General features: G+C 43.7%; 1 protein-coding gene across 1 annotated transcript in view; it reads left to right on the forward strand.

The window, feature by feature from the left end:
• The window catches only part of LOC126355684 (organic cation transporter protein-like), a 580,417-nt gene that overhangs the window by 55,820 nt on the left and 498,029 nt on the right, over window positions 1–26,568 (forward strand). The window contains exon 2 of the mRNA XM_050006069.1: window positions 14,674–14,707. The gene's annotated coding sequence lies outside the window, so the exon portion shown is untranslated. The remainder of the gene's footprint in view (window positions 1–14,673; window positions 14,708–26,568) is intronic.

A 26,568-nucleotide genomic window follows, 5' to 3' on the forward strand; every position in this document is an offset into this window, starting at 1 on the left:
CACGAGAATGTAGAATTTTAGAACATGTTTTTTGCTCGAGTGTCATGTCGTTTTTGGAAACCCAGAATCTACTCTGTAGGAATGAACATGGATTCCGGAAACAGCGATCATGTAAGACCCAAGTCGCTTTATTTGTCCATGAGGCCCAGAAAATATTACATACAGGCTCGCAAGTAGATGCTATTTTCGCCGGCCGCGGTGGTCTAGCGTAACAAGGCGCTCAGTCGGGAACCGCGAGACTGCTACGGTCGCAGGTTCGAATCCTGCCTCGGGTATGGATGTGTGTGATGTCCTTAGGTTAGTTAGGTTCAAGTAGTTCTAAGTTCGATGGGACTGATGACCACAGCAGTTAAGTCCCATAGTGCTCAGAGCCATTTGAACCATTTGACGGAGGAGATAGAAAAGATCCGAAGAAGAGCGGCGCGTTTCGTCACAGGCTTATTTGGTAAGCGTGATAGCGTTACGGAGATGTTTAGCAAACTCAAGTGGCAGACTCTGCAAGAGAGGCGCTCTGCATCGCGGTGTAGCTTGCTCGCTAGGTTTCGAGAGGGTGTGTTTCTGGATGAGGTATTGAATATATTGCTTCCCCCTACTTATACCTCCAGAGGAGATCACGAATGTAAAATTAGAGAGATTAGAGCGCGCACGGAGGCTTTCAGGCAGTCGTTCTTCCCGCGAACCATACGCGACTGGAACAGAAAAGGGAGGTAATGACAGTGGCACGTAAAGTTCCCTCCGCCACACACCATTGCGTGGCTTGCGTGGTATAAATGTTGATGTAGATGCAGATGTAGATGTAGGATGTACGGTCACAAAAAGAGGAGCCTTCGGACGGCCACTTGGCATTGTCGAGGGAGAAGACCATTGCGTTCGGCGTATGGCTCTGAGGCATCACACTGCATCTCCAGCTGCAATTGCTACCGCAATGACACATGAAACTGTTAAAAATCGGTTACTTTAAGGAAGGCTCCGAGCCAGACATTCTGTAGCTGCATTCCACTGACCCCAAACACCGCTACTCACTACTTCAGTGACGTCAAGCGACAGTTCGTTGGAGGGCAGGAGGAGGTCTGTTGTGTTTTCTGATGAAAGTTGGTTCTGCCTCGGTGAGAGTGATGGCGGTGTGTTGGTCAGAAGAAGGCCAGTTGAGGGCCAGCAACCAATCTTTCTGCGTGCGAGATACATTGGGGCTCTAGTTATGGTCTGGGGTGCGATCTTGTACGAGAGCAGGAGCATTCTAGATGTTTTCCCACGCACACTTGCTGCAAATTTGCACGTCAGTCTGATGAGTCGATCTGTTGGACTGCCATTGTTGAACAGAATTCCAGGGGTGTTTTCCAACAGGATAACACTCTCCCACATACCTCTATTGTAACCCAACGTGGTCAACAGAGTATCAACATCTTGCCATGGTCTGCTCGACCACCAGATCTGTCTCCAGTCGAGCACATATAGGACATCAAGGGGCGACAACGCCAGCATCATCCACAAACAGCATTAGCAGTCCTGTATTGTCTGACCAAGTGCAGCAGGCATAGAACTCCATCCCAGCAACTGACACACGGGACGTGCACAACACAGTGCGTGGTTTATATGCTTGCATTCAACATTCTGGAGGCTACAACGTTTATCAATGCACCTCCATTTCATATTTTCAATAGCTTATCTCACGCTTGCATTAATTTTTGATATTGTAAAGTTTATCACTTAAATATGTTTCCCAGACAGATCTATTCCCAATATTTCATTACTCTACATTAATCATTTTTTGGCGCTGCGATTTTTTCCCATCACTGTACAATAATGGTACATGACTGGAGTTGCAGTATACACCGAAATCCCCATGCCGTCGCTAGAGCCAACAGAAAAAGGCGCACCCCTTTCCATTTCACCAACGAAATTTTTATCAGCTGGTCGTGAGTGTGTATATGTGTGTTTGTGTGTGTGTTGTAGTTGTTGTTGTTGTTGTGTGTATGTGTGTGTGTGTATGTGTGTGTGTGTGTGTGTGTGTGTGTGTGTGTGTGTGTGTGTAAGTAATGGTGTGAACCGTGCCCAAAAAAATGTGCAAATGTGTGTGAAATCTTATGGGACTTAACTGCTAAGGTCATCAGTTTTTAAGCTTACACACTACTGAACCTAAACTATCCTAAGGACAAACACACACCCATGCCCAAGGGAGGACTCGAACCTCTGCCGGGACTAGCCGCACAGTCCATGACTGCAGCGCCTGAGACCGCTCGGCTAGTCCCGCGCGGCGAACCGTGGCCAATGCTGGCTGAGATCTCGTGGACAGACAAGGTAGCTTGTGCTACTTGCTGCCATCCCAGATCTAGTTTAACATGGCGTCCCCACGAAGCTGACGGTTACTGTACGGTTTCACATTGTTTGCGCGTTGGATGGCACCAGATCTGTGGCCATAACACATCATCTTTTGGCTAAGGTAACTCGTTACTAATGTTTGCGAAGATTAATCTTCCAGCTACTAAACGATGTGGGTGACCTGGTAAAAATGTAATTAATTAACGGTAATCGATGATTATTGAAAACACAACTGAGAATGGGTTGATTTTAAAATAAAAAGGATAATACTTAAGTCACCACTCGCGAGATATAACTGGAAAATTCCTTGATTTTACTGAACGTGATTCACATAATATAAAATTCCATTTCAGTTTACAAAACTGAAGAAGTAGGATTGTACAAACAAAATGAAAAACGTAGCAAAAAGGAAAATAAAACACGGAAAAAATCAGAGACGAAACAGAAATAAATCAGAATCGATAGATCGAAAGATTGCTACGAAAGTCGGTTGCGAGTTACATTTAGATTACACGACAACGTGAATGACCAGATGAATAATTACACAGTAAAAGAAGATTGTGGAAGATTGTGACAATGATCCACCTGCCTCTCGTACATGTGAGATGATCCGACAAGGTGAAGCAAAGTTGGCGTACATCATACCTTTACAACTCACCAGCGAAATTCGAGTAAGTGGCAGACGTCCGAACTCAGCGCAGGTGCGGTGTCGGCCTCAGTGCAGGCGTAGAATGAGAGTATATTAACTGAACTAAGTCTGAACCAAGAGTGCCCTCTCCAATTTGCCCTAATTGCCTCCTAAACTTTGCTGAGGCTCTCTCTCCCTGCCTCTACGGTCAATCGTAGGGCATGGCGAGGAGATCCCTCCAATGATAGAATAGTAATTTTTGCTCCCACTAAGTTTGTAAAATCTGGGCAGGCCAATCAAGACGCTAGCGCGAGTGGAAAGAGTCCTAAAAGTTTGTTCTCGCGCGCTTCGGACTGTTCCTAGCGTGTCAGAACAGGTGAAAATGGAAAATTTGGGCTGTGAACCGCAAGAATGTTCCGAAATATGTTAACGCATTTTCCAGAAATCCGCTTCCCAGGCCAGCAGAAACAGTTCCTGACTAAAAGGATCTGCACACGTTCAATACTTACTGACAACACTAGTTTGTCAAACCTTCGGTGTTCTGAAGCGACATCACGTCAGCAATAATATAAACAAAAATTGCTAGTTGACAACACAGTTTTGCAAGGTTGAGATGTCGAACACCCAAGAGAAAGCATGTGCTGCAATTATTTCAGTTACAGCTTGTAAGCAACAGAAAACGGTGAAAAAGTGGTTATGGGTCCCAAAATGATTGAAAAAAGGGAGCGACTGGTCACATGTTAATTTACTGACAAATCAGAACCACGGGCACTAAAGATTTCATAAATTATTTTCCAAAGAGTCTTGAATCGTACGACAAGTTATTAATGTGATGGTCGCCAGATGTCGTTGTGCAAATTCCACAATATTCCCTCGGAGCAACTGTCCGACATCTTGAGGTGGGTCCAACCTTGCTGGTGGCTGGGTGAGACTGACAATGCACTTTCGTAACGAGCGATCCAGAGGTCGTGCAGGGACAGGGTAAGCTTTTGTCACTATTCCTGCAAGCGTGTGGGGTGGGAGTAGAGGAACTCACGGCAGGAATTGGCTTGGGAGACGGATTGTCTCTAATGGGATGTACGGCTGTTGACTGAGGAATGTGAACATTGCCTCCGGGAGAACGTCGGCTCCGGCCACTGTGGCCGAGCGGTTCTAGGCGCTTCAGTAGGGAACCGCGCTGCTGCTACGGTCGCAGGTTCAAATCCTGCCTCGGACATGGATGTGTGTGATGTCCGTAGATTAGCTAGGTTTAAGTAGTTCTAAGTTCAAGGGGACTGATGGCCTCGGAAGTTAAGTCCCACAGTGCACAGAGCCATTTGAACATTTTAAGAACGTTGGTAGACTCATCTCGAGGCGGGACGTGTGGATGTGGCACACACTGACCCGATCGGGACTCCCCACCGACACACCCCTGGCTGAGGCCACAAAAATGTGTTCCCAGTCAGAGGGCGTGAAGTTAGTTTCAGGTCCTCCCTGGAAACCGAAGATCTTAGAACCGTATGGTGCCCGGTTCGTAGGGCTTGTGAGGAGAGGGAGGTTTCGGCCTGTCGGGAGGAGTGAAGGGACCGGGGTTATCTGGGTGTGGGTACACCCCGTCACGAAGGGACGTGACGACCTTCTGCAGCACGTGTTGCACACTGCGCACCATAGTGAGCGACAAGCATGCATGTACTGCCGCAGCAGAAGTGTCTCGTTGTGCGTACCCTAGTCGTATGTCTGCAGCTCTTCCTACCCTTCGGTTGGGAGAGCAGACGTCTGCACATCCATCGCGGACAGCACGCTCTCCCGCGCGTTGGACGGCGGGGGGGGGGGGGGGGGGGGCGTGGCTGGCCCCGTCTGGGTGGAGGCGTCAACCCCCAGCGGCTGTCTCGAGGCGTCCGCCCACACCGGCTGTCTCGCAGTGGAGACGGCGGCAGGGGCAGGCGCCTTCTTCAGCACCCGTAGCTCCTCGCGCTGCTATTGCAGTTGGCCAGGGCAGAGTGGAAGGCGGCCAATCCATCCATCATCCGTGGCGGTTTGACGGTGGCGCGGCTCAAGACCCTTGCCATGGCGAAGGACGGGGGGGGGGGGGGGTCTTGACGCCAGGAACCGCTGCTGCTGGGTGTGGGGCGGCCTTCTTGCTTCTGTAGCCTATTAAGTAGCCGCAGCTGTATGCCTCGGCACACTTGAAGCACGCAACAATGCCCCTGCACGCTTTCGCAATGTGTCCCGTCTTCTGACACTTGAAGCACTGCTGTTCCGTGCGCTTCTTCCGGCGCCGTTTGCGTCCGCGGTCCTTCCCTACCACTTCCGCCAGGGATACTGCTCAGCAGTGTGGGATCCGCACCAGGTAGGGTTGATAGAAGAGATAGAGAAGATCCAACGGAGAGCAGCGCGCTTCGTTACAGGATCATTTAGTAATTGCGAAAGCGTTACGGAGATGATAGATAAACTCCAGTGGAAGACTCTGCAGGAGAGACGCTCAGTAGCTCGGTACGGGCTTTTGTTAAAGTTTCGAGAACATACCTTCACCGAAGAGTCAAGCAGTATATTGCTCCCTCCTACGTATATCTCGCGAAGAGACCATGAGGATAAAATCAGAGAGATTAGAGCCCACACAGAAGCATACCGACAATCCTTCTTTCCACGTACAATACGAGACTGGAATAGAAGGGAGAACCGATAGAGGTACTCAGGGTACCCTCCGCCACACACCGTCAGGTGGCTTGCGGAGTATGGATGTAGATGTAGATGTAGATTCCAGTGCGGCCGCAAGCTTGCCTCCTTCTCCGCGCCTGGCCATGTCGGCTGCGTAGGCCAGCGACAATGAAGAAACGATCTCTAGCACACCGCAACAGCGTAGCAGCAGCATTCTCTCTGACGGACGGTATCTGCACGCCGACACCCTGAATATGAAACACGAGCGCGAAGAATGCGGATGTGCAAAAATCACTCATGCCCTCTTCCGAAAATCGCAGAGCGGCCCTCCTGCGCGAGCGCGGTACGCTATGTTTACTAACAGTACGGCCAGACGTCACTCACTAAACAACTATACTAGCCCAATGGTATGAAGGGGTCTGTTTTGGAAAAATCTTAATTTTCTCGTCGTGATTTAATAGCAGGCTGTGCTCAGCTAGTTAGTTACTTCGTTGCGTGTTCCATTGATCAATCGCACGGTACGGTAGCCTTTATGATGTGGAACGTGTGAAGTGTACAAGAAATGCACATATGAAACTATTAAGAATGAATATTTCTATTATTTACCGTATTACCTTAAATGGCAAAATGCATATACTATATTTATAGATTTATTTATTCCTATTCAAGAATTCATCTATGGTATAGAAAAAGTTGTCAAGGACTTATGATTTCAATTTATTTTTGAAGCTATTACTGCTGTCTGTCAGACATTTTATTTCATCTGGTGATTTGTCAAAAATTTTTATAGCAGCATATTTTACCCCTTTCTGTGCCAAAGATACATTGAGTAAAGGATACTGCAGGTCTTTCTTTTTTCTGGTATTATAATCATGAATGTCACTCTTGTTTTTAAACTGGTCCATGTTGCTGAGAACAAATTTCATTAGTGAGTAAATGTACTGTGAGGCTGTTGTAAGAATTCCCAATCTTTTAAAAAGATGCCTACAAGTTGTGCGACTATGAATCCCACACATTATTCTAACCACTTTCTTTTGGGCACTGAATATTTTTTGTCTAAATGTTGAGTTACCCCAAAATATTATTCCGTATGACATTAGAGAGTGAAAGTATGCACAGTAAGTTAGCTTACTAATTTCTAAATCCTCAAAATTGGCCATTATTCTTATTGCAAAAGTTGCTGAACCTAATCGCTGTAGAAGATCCAAAATATGAATTTTCAATTAAGATTCTCATCTATGTGTACACCCAAAAACTTACTATGCTCTACCCTGTCTAATGACTTCTGTTGATGTGTTTTATCTATTGAAGGAACTGTACTTTTTGCAGCAGAAAATTGGATGTACTGTGATTTTTCAAAATTTAGAGCAAGCCCGTTCGCAGAAAACCAATTAACGTATTTTCCAAAGACCTTATGTGTACCATTTTCAATTGGAGTTTCTTTTACCGGATTAATAATGATGCTTATATCCTCAGTAAACAGTGTCAGTTCAGCTTCCTGTTTCAGATAGGAAGGAAGGTCGTTCACATATATCAAGAACAGAAGGGGACCCATGATTGAACCTTGAAATCCCGCGTCCCTGTTGATGACATTATCGGCTTTACGAATATGTACTGCTTCCTCAATGACGCAATCCCAGAAAGATGATGCCGTGGATAAAATTTCCGTCTTTTCATAAATCATGCAATGTCCTGTACTCAGACTGTGTTCCGCATTGCCGGCATTTCCGGTTGACGTAGCCTGTATGACGCTTATGTTCACCGCAGAATTCTTGTACTGTGCGACATGTCTGGCCTATATATGCTGTTTCACATTGGCAAGAAATCTTGTACACTCCACATTTCCTCAGGTCAAGATCATCCTTAACCAAACCCAACAGTTTCTCCAGTTTTGCAGATGGTCGAAAAACACTTAATGTCATATCTTCCGAGGACTCAACCAATTCTTGACGACATACACCAAAATACGGCAAAAAGGCCAAAATGGTGGGTGTCTTTGTATGTTCATTGTCCTCCATAGGTTGAACTCACTTGAGCCTGAATGCGTTACGTATTAGCCTCTCAGAATGACCGTTTTGTCGGAACACTGTCTTCAAATGTTGTATCCACTCGACAGGATTTCAGATTCAGATACCACATGCGCTCTATGAACTAACGTACGTAATGCACTACCGCATAGTGGAGGATGATGGCAGCTTCTGGCATGCAGATATAGATCTGTATGCATTGGCTTCCGGTAGACGCTGTGTCCGAAGGTTCCATCTGCTTTCCTCCGCACCAAAACACCAAGAAAAGGTAAAATGCCATCTTTTTCCACTTCTACTGTGAAGTTTATATTCGGATGGGGCGAATTTAGATGCTGCAGGAACATAGGTAGAGTATCAAGTCCATGTGGCTTCACCACAAATGTATCATCGACATGCTGCAGAAAACAAGCGGGTTTGAGAGTGACTGATTGTAGTGCTTTTCCTTCAAAGTCCTCCATAAAATAATTGGCCACCACAGGAGAAGGAGGGCTTCCCATGGCGACGCCGTCCACTTGTTCAGAGCATTGCTCATGAAATAAGAAGTATGTTGAAATAAGTACATGTTTAAATAATGCCACTATGTCCCCCTCAAACTAGTTGCTAATGAGCTCTAAAGAGTCCTGCAAGGGCACCTTTGTAAATAAAGACACAACCTCGAAGGTTGGTAAGATATATGATAATTGCAATCTAAGAGTTTTCAGGTGACCTATGAAATCTTCGCCGGCTGCGGTGGTCTCGTGGTTCTAGGTGCTCAGTCCGGAACCGCGCGACTGCTACGGTCGCAGGTTCGAATCCTGCCTCGGGCATGGATGTGTGTGATGTCCTTAGGTTAGTTAGGTTTAAGTAGTTCTAAGTTCTAGGGGACTGATGACCACAGATGTTAAGTCCCATAGGTCTCAGAACCATTTGAACCATTTTTTTTTAATCTTCAGAGTTTCTAGTATGATGGTCGCACTTGCCTACGACAGGTCCCAATAGTGATGTCAGATATTTCGCAACAAAATAAGTAGGAGCTCCTATGTTACTTACAATAGGACAGAGAGGCACCCCATTCTTACGGATCTTGGGTAGGCCATAGAGTCTAGGAGGAACTGCAGCCTGTTGATGCAAACCCTTAGAGACTTGCGCTGGAATCGAGCTCTTCCTGATGAGTTCCAGAGTCTTTCTCTGGATGTTACCTGTCAGATCACTTATTAATTTACTGTATGCAGGATCGTTGAGCAGTTTGTATATCTTGATATTATACTTTGTTGCGTGAGAGAAACACAGTAGTATTTCTTTTGTCAGTAGGTAAGATGACGATGTCTTGCTCTCCTCTCAATTCTCGTAGGGTTGTTTTTATCCATGATGGAGTTCTAGACGGACGGAGTTTGCTGCATTTTACGTAAATCAACTGCGATATCAATTCTAAAGTATTGTTCTAGTGTCTGGAGTCATTAACAAGAGGGTATTTGGACGAAAGTACATAAACACATGCACTCCAAAGACTACAAGGTTCTCCACTTAAAACACGCTATAATGTTAGATCGTTGCGGATTCCGATCTATTAGTCGTATGTAATGCAACGGTGTCACTATCCCAATGTAAGAAATATATTTACAGCGCATGACGTACATTCTCCTTGCATGTTACTCTACGATAAACTATGGTGATAAATTGTAAAATTAAAAACTACTGCCGGCCGCGGTGGCCAGGCGGTTCTAGCCGCTTCATTCCGAAACCGCGCGACTACTACGGTCGCAGATTCGAATCCTTCCTCGGGCATGGATGTGTGTAATGTCCTTAGGTTAGTTAGGTTTAAGTAGTTCTAAGTTCTAGGGGACTGATGACCTCAGATGTTAAGTCCCATAGTGCTCAGAGCCATCTGAACCATTTTGAAAAACTACTTTCTTAAAATATCGATTCCTTGTGATACATGTACAACATAGCTATCCAGAAGTGTATAGCCCCCACTATTCACATCAGATCACAGTTCAGCAAATATGTTACGCTCGTATCAGTGCTATATTAAATGATCATTAGTAACGGAGAATGCCTGTTAGAAAGAAAGAGACAAACGCGTAGCAGCGGCGTTTGACATGTGAAATTACACAACATGCCGCCACTAGCTCCGTAAACAGGACATCAGTCAAGCAGATGTATACACGAGGATTGTAGTATCTCACAATCACTACTTCACAAACACCTGTCGCTAACTTAGAATCACCGCAGTTATGAAACTGTAGACTCGATTTTATGCTCAAGATGCGGCAGGGGAATGGTGTACGTTGCATAAATCTTCGTTCGTCTATAGGAAAGTGTAGAAACAGGATGGAGGTCCTCTGATGGGCGAGAGGTTTGCTGTTAACGACTGTAGGTGCTGTAAGTCACATACACAACATGCAGTTGTACGCAAGTCGAATGTCACACAAATGATGCATCCCGACTGGATAACGGAAAAAATAGTCGATTGACCAGCAGCAACATGTCCCTCGCTCTCTAGAATGCATCATCAGTCTACCATTAAATCATACCTAGTTACAACTCAATCTCAACTGATCACTCCATCCTCTCTCTGTCATCCTTTAACACATATGTACGTAAGTTTAAAGGCAGATGGTTCTCTTTTTTCCAAGAAAGCATCAAGAACAGCAGTCAACTCGCGCGTGTGACTGTTACGTCAGTACACGTACTGTAGAATGTTGCCTCGACAAAAAATAAAAGACTGTTTCTCTGGTTCCCGGTGGTTGCATCTCAACATGTAATTCTGTTGCTGTCGTATACTCGCATCAAGATCAGCAGTCAACTTGCGCGTGTGACTGTTACGTCAGTACACGTACAGTAGAATGTTGCCTCGACAAAAAATAAGACTGTTTCTCTGGTTCCCGGTGGTTGCATCTCAACATGTAATTCTGTTGCTGTCGTATACTCGTTCTCATGTACAAGAACTGTTCTGCGCCAATCAGAAGACATGCGAATACTCCCTCGATTTCCCTTCATTTCGGCTTATTTTCCCTCAATTTATACGAATTTTCTGTCATTTTATCGATTTTATGTCACTTCTGTCCTTGCGATCACGACTGCACTTCTCATTACGTGTTCTAAACTTGCTTGTAAATGTCGTATAGCTGCCAACACCTAGTAAAAATGCACTATATTTCTGGTCGGGAAGCGTATTATAGCACTATATTCGAATACATCCAGTCACCTCCAACCGCATATCCTATAGTTGCAGCACATTTGCTCTCTTTGCTATATGTCTGCGTCTGTGCACGTGTCGCAGATGGATCCCATGACGTGCTCTTCCCGCTGATGGATCCAACATCGAAAATAGAACACATCTCCGCACATAATGCGTGACTGGTCCACCTTCGAGCCCTATCCCAGATTTGACGGTTTGTGGATCGCATCCCAACATCGCTCCGTATATAACGCGTGGTGGATCCACTTTGGAATCTTATTCCGGACTTGGCACATTGTGGAGCCGCATCCCAACATCACTCCGGATGTAACACTCTGCGGACCCACACTCGAACGCCAACTCGGGTCTACTGTGGGACCTGGGAGCCATCTGTGACACATGGACAGAGCAAACGTGCTGCGGCTGCAGATTATGCAGTTGGAGCTGACTGGATGCATTCGAGTACAGTGCTATACTATGCCACCCGACCAGAAAAATAGTGCCTTTGCACTATGTGTTGGCAACTGTACTACATTTACAAGCAAGTTTAGGACACGTAACGAGAGCATGGATAGAAGTGACATAAAATCGATAAAATGACGGAAAATTCGTATAAATTGGAGGAAAATACGCCAAAATGTGGGGAAATTGAGGGAGTACTTGCATGTCTTCTGATTGGACAGTTGTGACAGCGTGTATTAGCTTCGATTAGCTGGGCTGTATGATGACTTTTGAGTAGGCGCCTGTAGAGAACTCTGACGTCAAAGAACGATAGATACTGTATGCTTACAGGAGATACACTTTTTAAACTCCTCTCTGTCCAGCACCAATATCTTATCAGTTGAACATATTTCCCAACAAAAAGAATGAAGATAGTACCTTACACCCCTGCCTTTTTCCTGCCAGCTGGTATGTGTACGGAAAGTTTGAGTGTATCTGTCACTATTTTCGAGTGGTATTGCGAATTTTTTTCCCAGCAGGATAACACTAGTTGTATAGCATCATCAGTTTTTGAGTTGTATTATGATTTTATGTCGTCTTTGTATAGTGCTGTACATTTGGTTGCGTAATTACGCCCAATGTTTATGATTAATTACGTAATTAGGATCTATATTTGCGACAGTTTCCCGACCAAAATAAATGAAGTACACTAACCTAACTTTCCTCTCACCACCATTTTTAATTTTCCGTCAATTCCAAGTGCCTCTGTTGGTTTAATTGTGTTTGGGGGGGGGGGGGGGGGAGAGGTGCACTTGGGATTTTCGCCCAGCGTTCGAGTCCTGTAAAGGGTACAGAAAATTTTAATTTCCCGCCAATTCCCGGGTAGGGAGGTGGGGTGGGATATCAGCAGAGTCCTGGGACAAAGAAATTCACACCAAAGTTCGAAACTCCCACAAAAATTAGAAATTCCTGCCAATAGGGTAGATTGAGGGAGGGGGGGGTGGGGGTGGAGGGAGAGGAGTTGGGTGTGGCCACCGCGCAGGCTGAGAATAACATGTGACGTCATCCCGCGGTGGGGGGGTGGGCGTGGGTGGATGCGGGGGTGGTCGTGGGCAGCGGTCATTCACTGATCCATTTAATTAATTTGCATATCAATATGATATCAAAATTACGCCTGTAACTTTAACTCCCTACTACTATTAAGTAGTTGTAAGCCTAGGGACCGATGACCTCAACAGTTTAATCGCATAGTAACTTACCACAAATTAATTTATTAATTAATCTTCTTGCGTTCAGGCTTCGAAACGACCGTATTTTGTCACTTGACGAACCTTAGCTTGTCGTTCAGTCCAATCAGCCAGTGCCCAAGTGGCGTTATCGACCACTTCCAGGATACCACTGAAAGGTTCGCTGAAATCCTCAGATGAAGTGATAGTAACTGTCTGAACACAAAGTACAATTCCTGTAGCTTTCTCTCACAAGAGCCGCACTCGCCCGTCTTTTAATTGTAATAGTAGCCACAGAATTTAAACAGTGTTTAAATCTGGAAAACGTAGGGACGGTTTGCTTGTCGCGGCATCTCAGTAAAAATGAAAGATTGCTTAACAATCTACCTCTCTTGCGATGTAACTTGTCAAACTCACATATGTTCTTCGCCATCTGCTACCCGTAATGGTACCAGATGTGACTCTTCAAACTCTCGCAGTGGATGTGTTCAAAATAGTACAAGAACGCTGCGATGAACATCAGCGTCATACACGCTTACGTACCTAGCCACCAACAAGGCTGAACCATCTGAAGATGTCGGACAGTTGCTCCGAGGAAATATTGTGGAATTTGCACAACGTCATCCGGCGGCAAACCCGTAAACACCATATAATTGATTAGTTGCTGCTGTGATTTATCGGCTCAAGTTGGCGACAGCGAGCTGAGGCGGTATATGAACTGTTTGAGGCTTGCATATTCCAGTCCAATGGTTGGTTCTGGGAATCTTTCTGAAAGTGGTTGGATTGCTGTAGACCACTAATTAATGACTTTCAAGTATTGGGAACTCTTAATGCCGTCTCTTGGGCCTAATTTAAATTGATTTTGCATTTGTAGAAGTGCAGGCAACTAATCAGGATCCACCAAAAGCGTTTCAGATTAAATCCGCGGATCAGCAGTACGTCGCGTAATTTGCCTCGCGCGCCCCATATCGCCAAGAGAATGTGTATTCTGTTCGCGAGTGTGATTTCGCACAACGCCACGGAAGCTCCGACGAACGGACAGAAGGGGCGTTTCAACTTCGAAAGGACGGATGAAGAACACAGTGAGCGTCTAGTGGCGCCACTGCTGGAAGCCTTGAGCCACACAGCCGTGACCTCCGCACGCAGTATTGTACCCTAATCGCACGTTTATTTGCGGTGTGTCGGCAGCTCGCCAGGAAGGCGCCGATGTCCCTGTGTTTCTAGGACACCACAGACCGACCTCTCTTTAGTCACCCAGATTCCGGTCTATTAGTCCCTCGTCGACTTGGCTGCAACTAGACCGTCACGCAAATAAGGACCTAGCAAGGTGGCGCATTGACTACAAAAACTATACCGGTAGTCCGGAGCAGCAGCCTTCAGGTATTAATCCAGCCATGCTCAGTTGAAGTTTTTGGCGGCAGCATTCTTGTGAAAAATGCTCTCGGGCGGTGGGCAGCAAGCAACACTGCTGCTGACAATGATTCAAATCTTGTAAGCTCAAATTTCTGCTGAAATGTGATGCGGCTTGAACAGAGATGGAATTTCATCTAATAGTTGAATTTTTCACAATTTCCGTGATTCACTTTCTTTCTCCTTTTGATCGAATATCATTTTTGAATTTTTGTTGTGTTATTGACTTGTAGCTATCACATGGAAACACTTACTGATAACGGAACATATCTTTTAAGAACTTACACAGCCGGGGGTAGGGGAGAACAAGTGTCTTCTGTCTCCAAGAGCAGTTTAAGTCAAGCTTGAAGAAACGCTAGAGAGAAGAAATAATGACATAGACTAGAACACGTAAAACAAATTTACGAGCTTACTGAGTACGGCAGCTATGGAGACGAAAATACAGCACAAAAAGGAAAGAGATAAATGATAGCATCAAATCGTTAAAAGGGATGATGACCGGAAAATACGTTAATTATAAGAAGCTTAATTCGTCAAATTGTGGATCAATTATTTTGATGACTTCATTGACATTATTTGTTACTCTTTTGCATTATCTTCTTCGTTTTCTCTCGCAACTTTATATTTGTGTTCGTAGATTTCTTGTTCTCCAAGGTGTGCCTCGTATGGCTTATTGTATCCAGATATCTGATTTTCTGTTGCTGTTATAAATTATTAGTTTTACTGTACCTTCCTCATTCAACTTAATGTTCCTATATTGAAATGATCTATGTTTAATGCTGTTACTTTACGTGCAGCTGTTTGAAATTCCATCTTTGATTTCAGGATTTTTCTGGATTCGGCCTCCGCATCTAGTGTGGTGAGTAATTTATATTTCTTACTTTTTCTTACCTCAAGGTGGTATTCAGTTTCTCTTCGTGTCTTTCCCAAAGTCTCATCCGTCACATCTCGTATTCATGCCATGAGAATGTGTACATCTGGAACATGTGAAATGAAGACTTTATTTTTAACATATCCTACTCGCAAATCCTCTGGACAAAGTGGTGACACATGATATTGGACCCCTGTCTAGCGATCCATCTGGTGGGAGAGGGTTCATCCAGGAAGTAGCGAAGAAATAACAGTGTGGTTGCGCACCGTCTTGTTGTAAGACAATCTGCGGTTAAAATTCCTGTAACTGAGGTCCAGGTAACATGTCCAGGTACACTGCTGCCACAATAGTAGGCATAGTGTAATAAACGGTCCAGTAATAGTGCTGCACATTAACCCACACCACACTATCACTTTCGAGTTGCCCTTTATGTGCTGTACCACGATATGTGGGTTCTCCTACTCGCAAATCCTCTGCTTACCTTTCCACAGATGTGAAAAGTGGCTTCATCACAAAAAGAAACATTATTAAGAAATTTATTGTCTGCAATGCTTCACTGCCGTATATTCCTAGAAAACTTAGCACGTCCGAGCCTATGACCTGGTTACAAAGCCTTCAGGGTTTGCACTTTATATGCCTGAAAAAGCAGCCGTTTGTGTAAAATCGTCACCACGGTGTCGTGAGGTATGCCAGTTTCTCTGGAAACATGGGGCGCCGGTTCCCGCGGTTTGTGACGCAATGCACGACGCACGGTGTCAACAGCGCCGTCAATTCCTCCAGATCTGCCGCTCCTTGCTTTTTCACCAACACTTCCTGTGTCGTTAAACTTTTAATACCATCCTTTGATACTATTCACTGATTGATTCTAAGATAAATCAGTTGTTAACAAATTCGCGCTTGCATATGAAACGGTCATAAATTCGCAGTCACTCGTATGAAAGTGTGAGCTCTCGGTACTTTCGGTCAACAGAGGAACGGAGTTGTCGTGTTACACAGCCAGGTTACTTGCCATCAACATGTTCCGTACCAACTCGGAATAACGTCAGATCGGATTACGTATGGACTGCGCAGCTTTTGCTACGAACTGGCACTCAACAACAGCAGCTGATGTCAAAGGCTGTAAAAGTGCTGCAGCCAATCCGCAGCAAGAGGTGCTGTCTCTGCTCGACAGCAGCCGCCTCCAAACGTCCTCTAAGTTGTTTGTATCAGCAACACGCCCGGGAAGCGCCATACGTGACGAGGGCCGTAATTCCTGCTTCTGTCGTCCAACCCTTGTCTCCCAGACTTTCCGCAGAAAAATAGGCGCAGCTGCTGATGGAAAGTTTTCACTGTCTGGCTGGCCGATCTTCGCCAATTCCAGCAGGAAGTAAGTCTGAAGAGATCATGCTATTATTAGACAGCGCACTAAAATTCAGAGAAATCACTTGCTCCCAGTCCACCCACTATACTAAGCTGTACGAGCAGACAGACTGCACTATAGAGTCGCTCCGTACTTACTTGACAGCAAACTACTCACCGACAGTTTTAATTTGACCAAAGCGTCACAAACACAGTGAGTCCACTTTAATATTTGCCTGCTACGTACACTGCATCGCAGGAAAACCACAGACAATTACTTACGCCTGAAAATATGGACCAGACTCAACCGAACAAGAAAAAACCACAAAATATATGTGGACTCATTCTACCTACGAACAAAGGCGGCTTCACTAGAACGACAATATGGTGTCAAAACATCTGGAGCATTACAGCTGAATGTCCTTTATGGTCTTACTACGGTCGGCGTTCCAACTTATTCACTGTAACCAAAGAAACAATGGAATATACCAAAATAATCTGTGACTCTTGTAATGTATGTTCTTTTGTTTGCACTGTAGTTTTCTTATGAAAACTTTTATTTGTTCGCCAAGATCGCTTTGTTAAGACGTTAGTGGATTACTAGTTTCGGCAACAGAAACTGCCTTCTTCAGATCTATAAAAGAAAACATGCCAAGGTTACAGGCTTAAAGCAATATAAAAACGTAGTAGGGCATACATAAAAAATCCAGTGACAGAAAGTTTACGTACGCATAAAACCGGGCAGCGGTAGTTACATTGTACAATGATTTAAACCGCTCTGTCACAAGAAGAACGTACAATGAGCTGTAAGATAATAAAATTCATAGAATTCTGCTCATGTGGACGAATGCAATACAAATACAGTAATGAACACATCTAATGAGTAAAATTAGATAAAAACATACCACAAGAAAGTTGAGACTTAGTAATGAACACATCTAACGAGTAAAATTAAATAAAAACATACTATAAGAAAGTCGAGGCTTACAATAACGTGCCAACATGCCAGATGAGGAACCATAATATATGTACAAATTAAAACTTGTATGGCATGAACAAAACAGATACATGCTGCATATCGTCGTTTCAAGGTTTAATGCCGTGTTGGCTATGACAGAGAAACTGACAATTAGATCTAGAGTACAACGAAAATTTCAAGTGCTAAGATGGCTGTCCGAAATGCATGACGTCAATTGGAGATAATGTAATGGGGTTCCACGTTTGTATACCACTAAAATTAACGAAGGTAATTTACCATTAACATATTATGCCCGAAGTACTCATTACGGCAAAATTACACACATTTTACGTAAAGAGACACAGCGTGCTGTAAAGTACCGTAGGTGGCGGCCCACGTCATATGAACAATACATTGAAAAATCTTTGACGTCACGACGACATAATACAGTAATTCTAGGATTAACAGTTTAGTCAAACAAGATATATAATAAAATTGCCTTTACATACCTTTAAATGAACTTCAACGCCTTGTTTTCTGAGCTATTTATTATCATATGTGATTTGGTATACCGTACACAGAATAAAGAGTCATGTTCAAATGCGGTAACATCTTTGAGAAAAGACAATAACGTGTGCACTAAAAGGTACTTGGGCAAATTCGAGCCATGGGACACAACGGTTTGCATACGAGATGTACCGGATAACCGACCACGGGCCTTGGCTGACGGTTATGTTGGTGGCGTGCTTTCTTAGTGGCATTCAGAACGTCAGTGCAGGATGTGGTTACAGACTACACGCCCTCCCCAACCCGCCGCCCATTCCGTGTGCATAAAGCATGAAGTGGATCAAGCCACCCAGCACCACTTGCGGAAGCGACTACCACTTTCAGACTAACGACTTCAGAACTAGAGTTTGAAGATCACCAGACGCCATGATGGCAGTGTTAGTGTTGCAGTCCTTTGGCTTAAAGCTGGTCCTGACCCGGCATGCCAAAATCCTTGCAGGGAAGACTCAACCTGTATCGGCCATGATCGTTGCTTCCAGAGAGTGCACAGTGCAGAGCGTCATTTCATTTAGTACTGCGATGTAGCGTTTTTCGGTCGGTACGACTATATTCAGTTCGGCAGAACTGGGTTGTTAGGGCTTTTCAGCCTTCACTACTAGTTCGTGGTATGAAGAACAGTGGCTGTTTGCACAAAAAGAGGCAGTCTAGCATTCTGTCGTCACAAATCTTTAAAAATGAATCGAAAAGCCAGAAGATAGGGATGAGAAGTCTCAATATATATTGTGCAGTCACATAAGGGACGGATAGTTCAAACCTGATATGAAACGATATTACAGTACCTTGAAGAAAGAATTTAAAAGATTTAGTTGATAATGAAAGGGCAAAAAATTAGAGCGGTCCGACAGACGAGATTCACTACTCTGTATAATTTGCACGCACACAGCAAGTGAAGAAATTGGTGCTATGAATAGCAAAATTTTTTGGAATCACAAACATTGTTCCATTGTCAGTTGCAACAGTTTCGATGAAACTGAATGAAGGATATGGGGACTTTATATATTACAGACAAGTACGTTGGTTAGGTCAAGGGGCATGTCTGGAACGACTTTTTGATTTAAAACTCGCTTTTGTTGAATTTATGAAGGACAAAGACGTGCAGGAACGAAAATTACAACATCCACAATGGCTTGCAGACCTCGGGGTACTGATGACCTCAGATGTTAAGTCCCATAGTGCTCAGAGCCATTTGAACCATTTGACCTCGGGGATTTTAAGTGTACTTGACTGGACACTGCCCCGACTAAGTCACTGCAAGGTGAGAAACAAATTATTTCTGTTTTCATGGGAATGTATTTAAAAAGAAAATTGTGATATAGAATACAGTCCAGTTTCCTAAGCTCACTGCCTAAGGAATATGCGACGTTTGAAGACTTCATTGTGGCCTTGAAATACGTAAAAGAATAGTTTCCTAAGCTTTTGAGGACGTTACCCATTTGCGTCTGTTTTTGAGCTGAATTTGGGACCATCTGCCGTTTCAGTTGAAAGCACCCCTGTGGATGTGTAAGTGTAACTGATCGACCTGAAGGTAATTCCCATTTTAATGACAAAGACGTCCTCATTGCTGCCCTCAGGTAGAGTTCTCACGTCTCCGTAATGAGGTTGCAAAAGTGCTACAAAATTTCGATCGTCGTATTCGTGTGGAATGTGATTATGAAACTAAATAAGTCACGACTAGGTGGAAACCTGAGCGCGTAACTCTGTGAAACTGTCGGCGTCTGTCTGTTTGTCGACAGGATGTACCAGATAAAAATTATATTATGTCTTCAGTGCGCCAAAAATAATTATGTAAAACTGAAAATTTGTTTTGTTTTTGATCTATGTTGTTGTGAAATGTGAAATATAAAACCAGGTCGTATGCAGTTGCACTGCACTGCCGTTTAAATGCGGCGCGCTCGCAGTTTCCTCCTCCTTGCGCACGAACAGTGTGCCATGGCGATGGGAGAATATGCAGCGACTCTGAGCCATATGGCACTCTTTGGGCACAGATCGCAAGCCAAATTCTTAGCCATCCATGGCTTAGAGCGTGCCGTGAATGTTAAACGCGATTAAAGCTTGGAGAACGAGCTAACCACTCCTGAACTGTCATGTGCTGTTCCCATTACTTATGCATTTCATCAGATCTGCGTAAAAGAGCAAAGGTTTTACGTTTATTCATTTATTTGTAATGAACTTTATATTAACATGTATTTTTTGGGATCAACAGTATAATTGGTAGAATGCATGTGTGTTATTTAGTGAACTTTATAGAGGAGACTGCGTCCCCAGAATGAATTTTCAATCTGTTGTAGAGTGAGTGCTGATTTTAAATTTCGTGGTGGGTTAAAGCTGCTAGCTGGACCAGGATTCCAATCCCCTTTTGTGGGTATGGGCTCTACCAACTGAGTTAACCAAGCACAATTCACTACCCGCTCTCACGGCTTCACTTCTGCCAGTACGTCTTCTTCTACCTTCCAAATTTCACAGAATTTGTCCTTCATACCTTGTGGGACCAGCTTTCCTAGTAGAAAGGATTTTGGGGAGAAGTACCTTAGTCACAGCCTGGGGAACTGATTTTGGAATAAATTTTCACTTTACAGCGGAGTGTTCAGTGTTTTGAAACTTCCAGGTGGATGAGAAGTTTGAGCCAGAAGACCAGGTCTCGAATTTGGAACCTAGGACATTTCTCCACAGTAATCTTTCTTCCAGGAGTGCTGGCTTCATAAGGTATGCAGGAGAACCGCTTTGGAGTTTATAATGTAGAAGAAGAGGTGCTGGCGGAAGTGACACTATGAGGGCAGATCATTAGAGATGGGCAGAGTCGTTCATCCATCGGTACTAGTTCTCCAGTGAACGCTCTTTTTTTTGGAACCGTTCATTTTTACTCGTTCACCGTTCATTGTGTTTGGTATATGGTTCAGTATTAAAATCCCCTTGTCCTTGCACTTACAAAATGCACAACTGAAATTTTGTATGTATTTTACCTTTGACAAAACAAAATTAACAATTAAATCGTTTTGTTCGTCTCGCCTTCTTAGTACTAAACTACTCTCCGTACTGGTTAAGTTTGGATCCAATTCTAAACGTAATTATATTTTGCATAATCTTTAAAAAAGTCTTTTTTCTTTCACATTTCTCACGGGAAAGCTTAAATTAATAGTGTTAACGAAATAGCCGAATAAGCTGGTGGTTTAAGAGAGCGAGAGGACATCGAAGATCTCGTGCGGCGCGCATGAGCTCTAAGTTAGGTGGCTTTTGTACGCCAGTTTGGGGTTGTCTCCAGGCTTGACAGACCACTACTGTCCCGCTTCAAATTAATTGTCTCGACGTGCCTTACACCACTGTGGTACTTTGTAAATAGTTATTGTTTGGACGCTGTGTAGAGTGTGGGTGGGACCAAAGTCCCATTCCTATCCACTATAGTCGTGGCTAGATTCATACTGGATTTAACTTCTAGGCAGATAGTGCTATTTGCGAAAACAATCTTCTAAAAGGAAAGGAACGCCGGGTACGTCTTTGCAGAATGAATACAACACGCTCACCGTGGTCCTCAGATCTCCAAGTGCCTGGAATTGTTTGAATAGAAAGATAAGTCACCTTCTCGCTAGTTCAAGGGTTTCCAAACTTTTCCTGTGATGGAACACTGAGAATCCTGGTACAGTGACGGAAGATCTTGTTTATTTTGAAGGCTAACAGAGTTAATAAAATCTTAAATAGTGAGGAAAACTTGTTTTATTCAGTGACTACTTTAGTTTTATATCATAACTAATAACACAGAAGCCATATTAAAACTTTTTAAAAATAATAAAAAGTTGGAAAAATACCATTTTGTTAAAGTTTTTCGCGGAGTACTTATTCACTTTCCGCGGAAAAGCTGCCCTAGTTTAATGGGTGACATACAGTACCACATTGCTTGGCTGATAAGAACTACACGCGCGGCATTGTAAGAAGTTTTGTATGTGCATTCAGTGATATGTTCTTTGTGCTGGTTGCGCAGTACATCTATATGTGTAAAAATTCTCATTCCTAGTGAACTATTATTGTTGGCAAACCTGCTTCTTGCAATAATTATTAGTTTACTTCCTCTACAAATATTTCCGTTGTCTGAAGTTAATGTAATTTATTTTTCCCTTGCTGTAGTTCACTAATTATTTTTATGTAGTACTAGTTGGCAAACTTGGCTGATCAGAACCTACTGTATCTGTTGTGAATGACGGTGTGTGAGGTCTGTAACTATGAAGTGTGGGACACTAATGAGTGCTGTCAAGAGCAAAATCAGTGGGTATGGAAATGAATGAAAGCAGAAAGAGAGAGAGAGAGAGAGAGAGAGAGAGAGAGAGAGAGACTGTGAATGACTTAAAACACTACAAAAGTGGTGAAGACAATGGTGAACAGTTTGTGATTATGTGGAGGCGCAAACGCTACCAGGCTTGATTCTGGTATTTTAAAAATGTTTTATTCTTCCTGCTCGAGAGACATTCTGGAAGAACTGCTCGCTGTGAAAGTTTGTTTGGCCCTATATTTCCTCAGTCACAGTGTGTGTGTGTCACAAGCAGTGGATGGACTACGAGCACCATTTCGCTATAGCTTTATCGTTTGGTGTGAACCGCAGGACATTCGAGTATAATCGCTCAGACGTTTTATTGATGGTCAACTAATGGTTGTGCACATCAACATACCACTTAAAACACTGTAGAGTGGTGTATTTGCTACAAGCTACAAACTCTTCAGACAGAACCGGGGCTTTTATCGAAAACGAAGTCAACAGATTTAAGCAAGCCATGATAGTAACGAACAAGGTTTTTTACAAGTGATCATTCTTATGACCAGACGAAACTACAATTGCCCAGCCATAACTTTTGGTTCTTTGAGTGCCTGGGAGAAGACGTACCAAACCAAAACACATGGAATATTAGTTCACTCGATTACATAAATGATAAAATATTTACTTAATATTGACACACTTCCTTGCCAAAGGAGTGCTGGATAATTTACAAGTCCCGCTGACTAGCACAGCAGCATTTGGTGCACTAATTAACAAATTGCTCTCTTGATGTACAATGTTCAACCTTTACGAAAATATAAGTTCGTCAGGAACTTTAACAACTCTTTGGGCCTACACTATGATGTTGACAACTTCAGATGAGGTCACAAACTGGGCTCTATATTGACCTCTGGTGCAATAGCACCTCTGTGTTGAAAGGCGAGGTGTAGCCTGCAGGAGTGTCTCCCCTGCCTCGTTGTGGATCATAGCGAGACCTCGCTTGGTTTTGATGTGTGTTGCCGACTTTGGTGCGACACCGCATTCTCTGGACGATACCACAGTCATTATGGCGAATATGTCAACAGTAAGAGAAGATCTTTTTCAGAGGCAGCCACAGCTAAATGAACTATCTTCTATCTCCCCCAAACCAACATTTCTATTCTATGAAAACATTTTCGTCTCCAAGACTAATACTGTAATTCGAAATGTGGAGAGGGCATTTCACTTTTTCCTCTTACAACGGTCCTTGATTCGTAAGAGGTGTTTCTAAAGAATAACACCCCTCAGACAAACGAGTCACGCCAGCCATCGCTCAACCAAGCTATCAGTAGTGAATCTGACGGTTACTTAATGTTAGCGCCACATGCTGCCGAGTGTCTGAGCATTGTCTGCGTATATGTTATCTTTCGCCAACCCGCAGACCTTCATGTGCGAGTATAGCAAAATGCGCAGTGCACTAGTTTGCGAGACACGAAGGTGAGTCCAGACTGGATCGAGTACGCGCGAAATTCGATTTTTAGGCGATTCCTCACGCTCGTTTTGGAAAAAGCTGTGCTGTTCCCTAATTTCTGGCTCTGAAAATACGATACACACACAGATAAAATGCAATACGCTAGGACAAAGTTTACACATTTCACATGGCAACGGACATGACTTATCTCCCTTAGGTAACTGCCTACTGCGGCTACAGGAATAGCATTCTCTGGGTACAGCAGAGTCCGTCATATACGGGATTAACGCCAATTATACAGGGTGTGAATAATTAGTGGTGTAAAGGCATACAGTTGGAAATACACGATACTAGAAACAAAGAAATCTCAGTAAGCATACCATATTTTATGGATCATAAGACGAACCTTAACTTTTAAGCAATTTAAAAAAAATAACATTTCACCATTTTTATTATTAGATTGCAAAGTGGGACTAAAAGAAATTCTTAGTTTATAAAACGGAACTACCTTTAAAATCACCGAAACTCGTCATCTGAACTTTTTTCTTTTCCTTCTTCTTGTTCCCCTCTTCGCCGTCATTGTGGTCGTCTTCATATATAAGATGATCTTCACTGCCGTAGAGAGCGTTACTTATGCCGAACTTCTTGAAACCTTTAACGGTACTTCCTTTTCTCGCTCTAGACAATGACTGCTTTATCCACTGACACACTTACTTGAGTGTAGGTTCTTTTAAAGCTCCCTTCGTCGTAAATTCATGTTGGATTTCATCCATCATCCATTTGTTCCATTCCTCTCTCATACACACTTTAGATGGTTTATTTATCGAGACATCAAGAGGCAGCAATCCAAGAATGGTATCCCTGTTTCAGTTTCTCTTTCACAGAATTTTTTAAATGACTACTAAACTGATCTAGCACAAGATGAGAAATCTTCTTCAATAAAGCATTTTCCCTTCTCTTCCACACTCCGTTAATCCATAATTTCATACCAGCCTTGTTCATCCAGACCCTGTCATGTACATGGACAACAACACCTGATGGTATTTCAGAAGGTTTTGGCATTTTTCGCGCTTGAAAATGGTCATTGGATTAAATTTAGTACCGTCAGCACAACACGAAAGGACAACAGTGTAGTGCATTTTTTCATGCCCATTTGTTTTTAGAGCTACAGTTTTAGCACCTTTCATGGTAACAGTTCTGTTATCCGGCACATCAAATGTCAGAGGAGTCTCGCACATGTTCGCTATTTGACTTATTTTCGCACTGCCTTTCTTTCGATATTGAATAATAAAGCGATGGAAAGATAATACTTTCTCTTCATACTCTTGTGACATTTTTTTAGATACGAGGGCTATTCAGAAAGTAGGGAACGTTTTGGTATTAAAAAAACTAAGTAAAAGAAATACATTTTATTATATACATCTGAAAGAGCGACTGACACACTACGTTTTTCCACACAGTCACCAAACACAATGAGGCGCTTATCATAACAGTGGACAAGCTTTGAAAGACCTTCGTCGTAAAATTCTGCCGCCTGAGACTTCAGCCGGTGAATCACGTCCGCCTGGAGTTCCGTGTCGTCATCAAAGCAAGACAGTTCTTCATCTTGGGATACAATTGGAAGTCGCTTGGTGCAAGATCGGGGCTGTAGGGCGTATGAGGGACAATTTCCCACTTGAATGAATTAAGGAGTTCTTTAGTGCAGTTTCCCGTGTGAGGTCCGGAATTGTCGCGCAAAAGAAAAAAAAAAAATTCGACTTCAGCTTTCCCCAGCGTTTGTTTTGAACTGCTCTTCTAAGGCTGTGCAAAGTTTGACAGTACCGGGCAGAATTTATGGTTGCTCCACGTTCGAGAAAATCGATAAGAAGCACATCTCGCCTCCTGAAGGAGAGCTACGTCAACGTCTGCACAGCAGTGCGATAAGTCTGGAAAGCTGCCGTCGCCAGGAGGACAGACGATTCAAACAAAGGGGATGCAAAGGGAACTCCTTGTTAGGTCCCCACATTACTGTGTTACTGTTATGGGGAGGGAGCCAACACCACCAAGGGGGGTCCGTCGTTCTGTACACTTCCAGAATATACATCCTCAGCTGAGACATCGTCCGCCCAGGAGACAGACGTGTCACTGCACCTGTTCAGTGGAAAATTAGCAGAGGTAGCTTCAGACACAGAAAGGGAGGCAACCCCATGAGACACAGGTGGGAGAAGGTCGGTGTCCAGAGGTGGGCGCTGACGAAATGGAGTCAGGGAAGGATATCGCGTCGTCAAGGTTCAGGGCGTCAGAGGACAGCTCACCATCAGTAGCAGGGTCGTCATCCTGTGCAACCTCCAATGGACATAGTCATCAGAAGGGGTATGGCATGTCCCTTCCGTTTCCTCGGCGACCATTGCTTCCTAACATGCTGTTTCATGTCGATGGCGAGCGGCTATCGTCCGACACGTGGCCAGATGGCAGAAAGGTAGAGGTATGTACAGCTCCATGATCAACAACCAAGGAGTCGGGACAGACAGCTTGTACCTGCTGACGATCGTTGTTTATTTGTATTGGCCCAGGCAGGGGTGTAAGAAGCAAAGGAGAAACGTCCATCGCGTCGTCGAGAGGTACCGACACCGATACCAGTAGGGTAGTGGGGTTTTGATATAAATTTGTTATGAAAATTAATTAAATGGATCACTCCAATTTATCAGTCCGCTGCTATGCATTTGTCCCTTTTTTTGTAAAGGGCTCTCCTCGTTACCAATGATCATTTTATATAGGACTGATGCGAGCATAGTATAATTTATGAACCATGATGGGATGTGAATAGCGTGGGCTACACACCTCTGGAAATATTGTACAAGAATCACAAGTAATCGATGTTTTAAGGAAGTAGTTTTTCATTTTACCGTTTATCACCATAGTTTATCGTAGAGAAACGTGCAAGGAGAATGTATGTCATGCGCTGGAAATATAATTCTTACATTGGGATAGTAACTGTGTTACATTCCATAGGACTAATAGGTCAGAAACAGCAATGATCTAACATTATAGCGTGTTTTAAGTGCAGAACTTTTTAACCTCAGGAGTACATGTGTTTATGTTCTCTCTTACCAATACCTTCTTGGTACAGACCCGAAACACTAGAACAATACTTTAAGCGCAGATAATTTACGTAACACACAGCAATCTCCGTCCAACTGGAGCCTCATCGTGCATAAAAACCACCCTTTCTTGTTCTTAACCATCTGTTCTATCATCACAACAGTTTAATATCTACTGTACAGCAATAAGGGGTGCTAACCTCCTCAACATTTGCG

The sequence above is a fragment of the Schistocerca gregaria genome, chromosome 1 (genome assembly GCF_023897955.1).
Source record: "Schistocerca gregaria isolate iqSchGreg1 chromosome 1, iqSchGreg1.2, whole genome shotgun sequence".
NCBI lineage: Eukaryota > Metazoa > Arthropoda > Insecta > Orthoptera > Acrididae > Schistocerca > Schistocerca gregaria.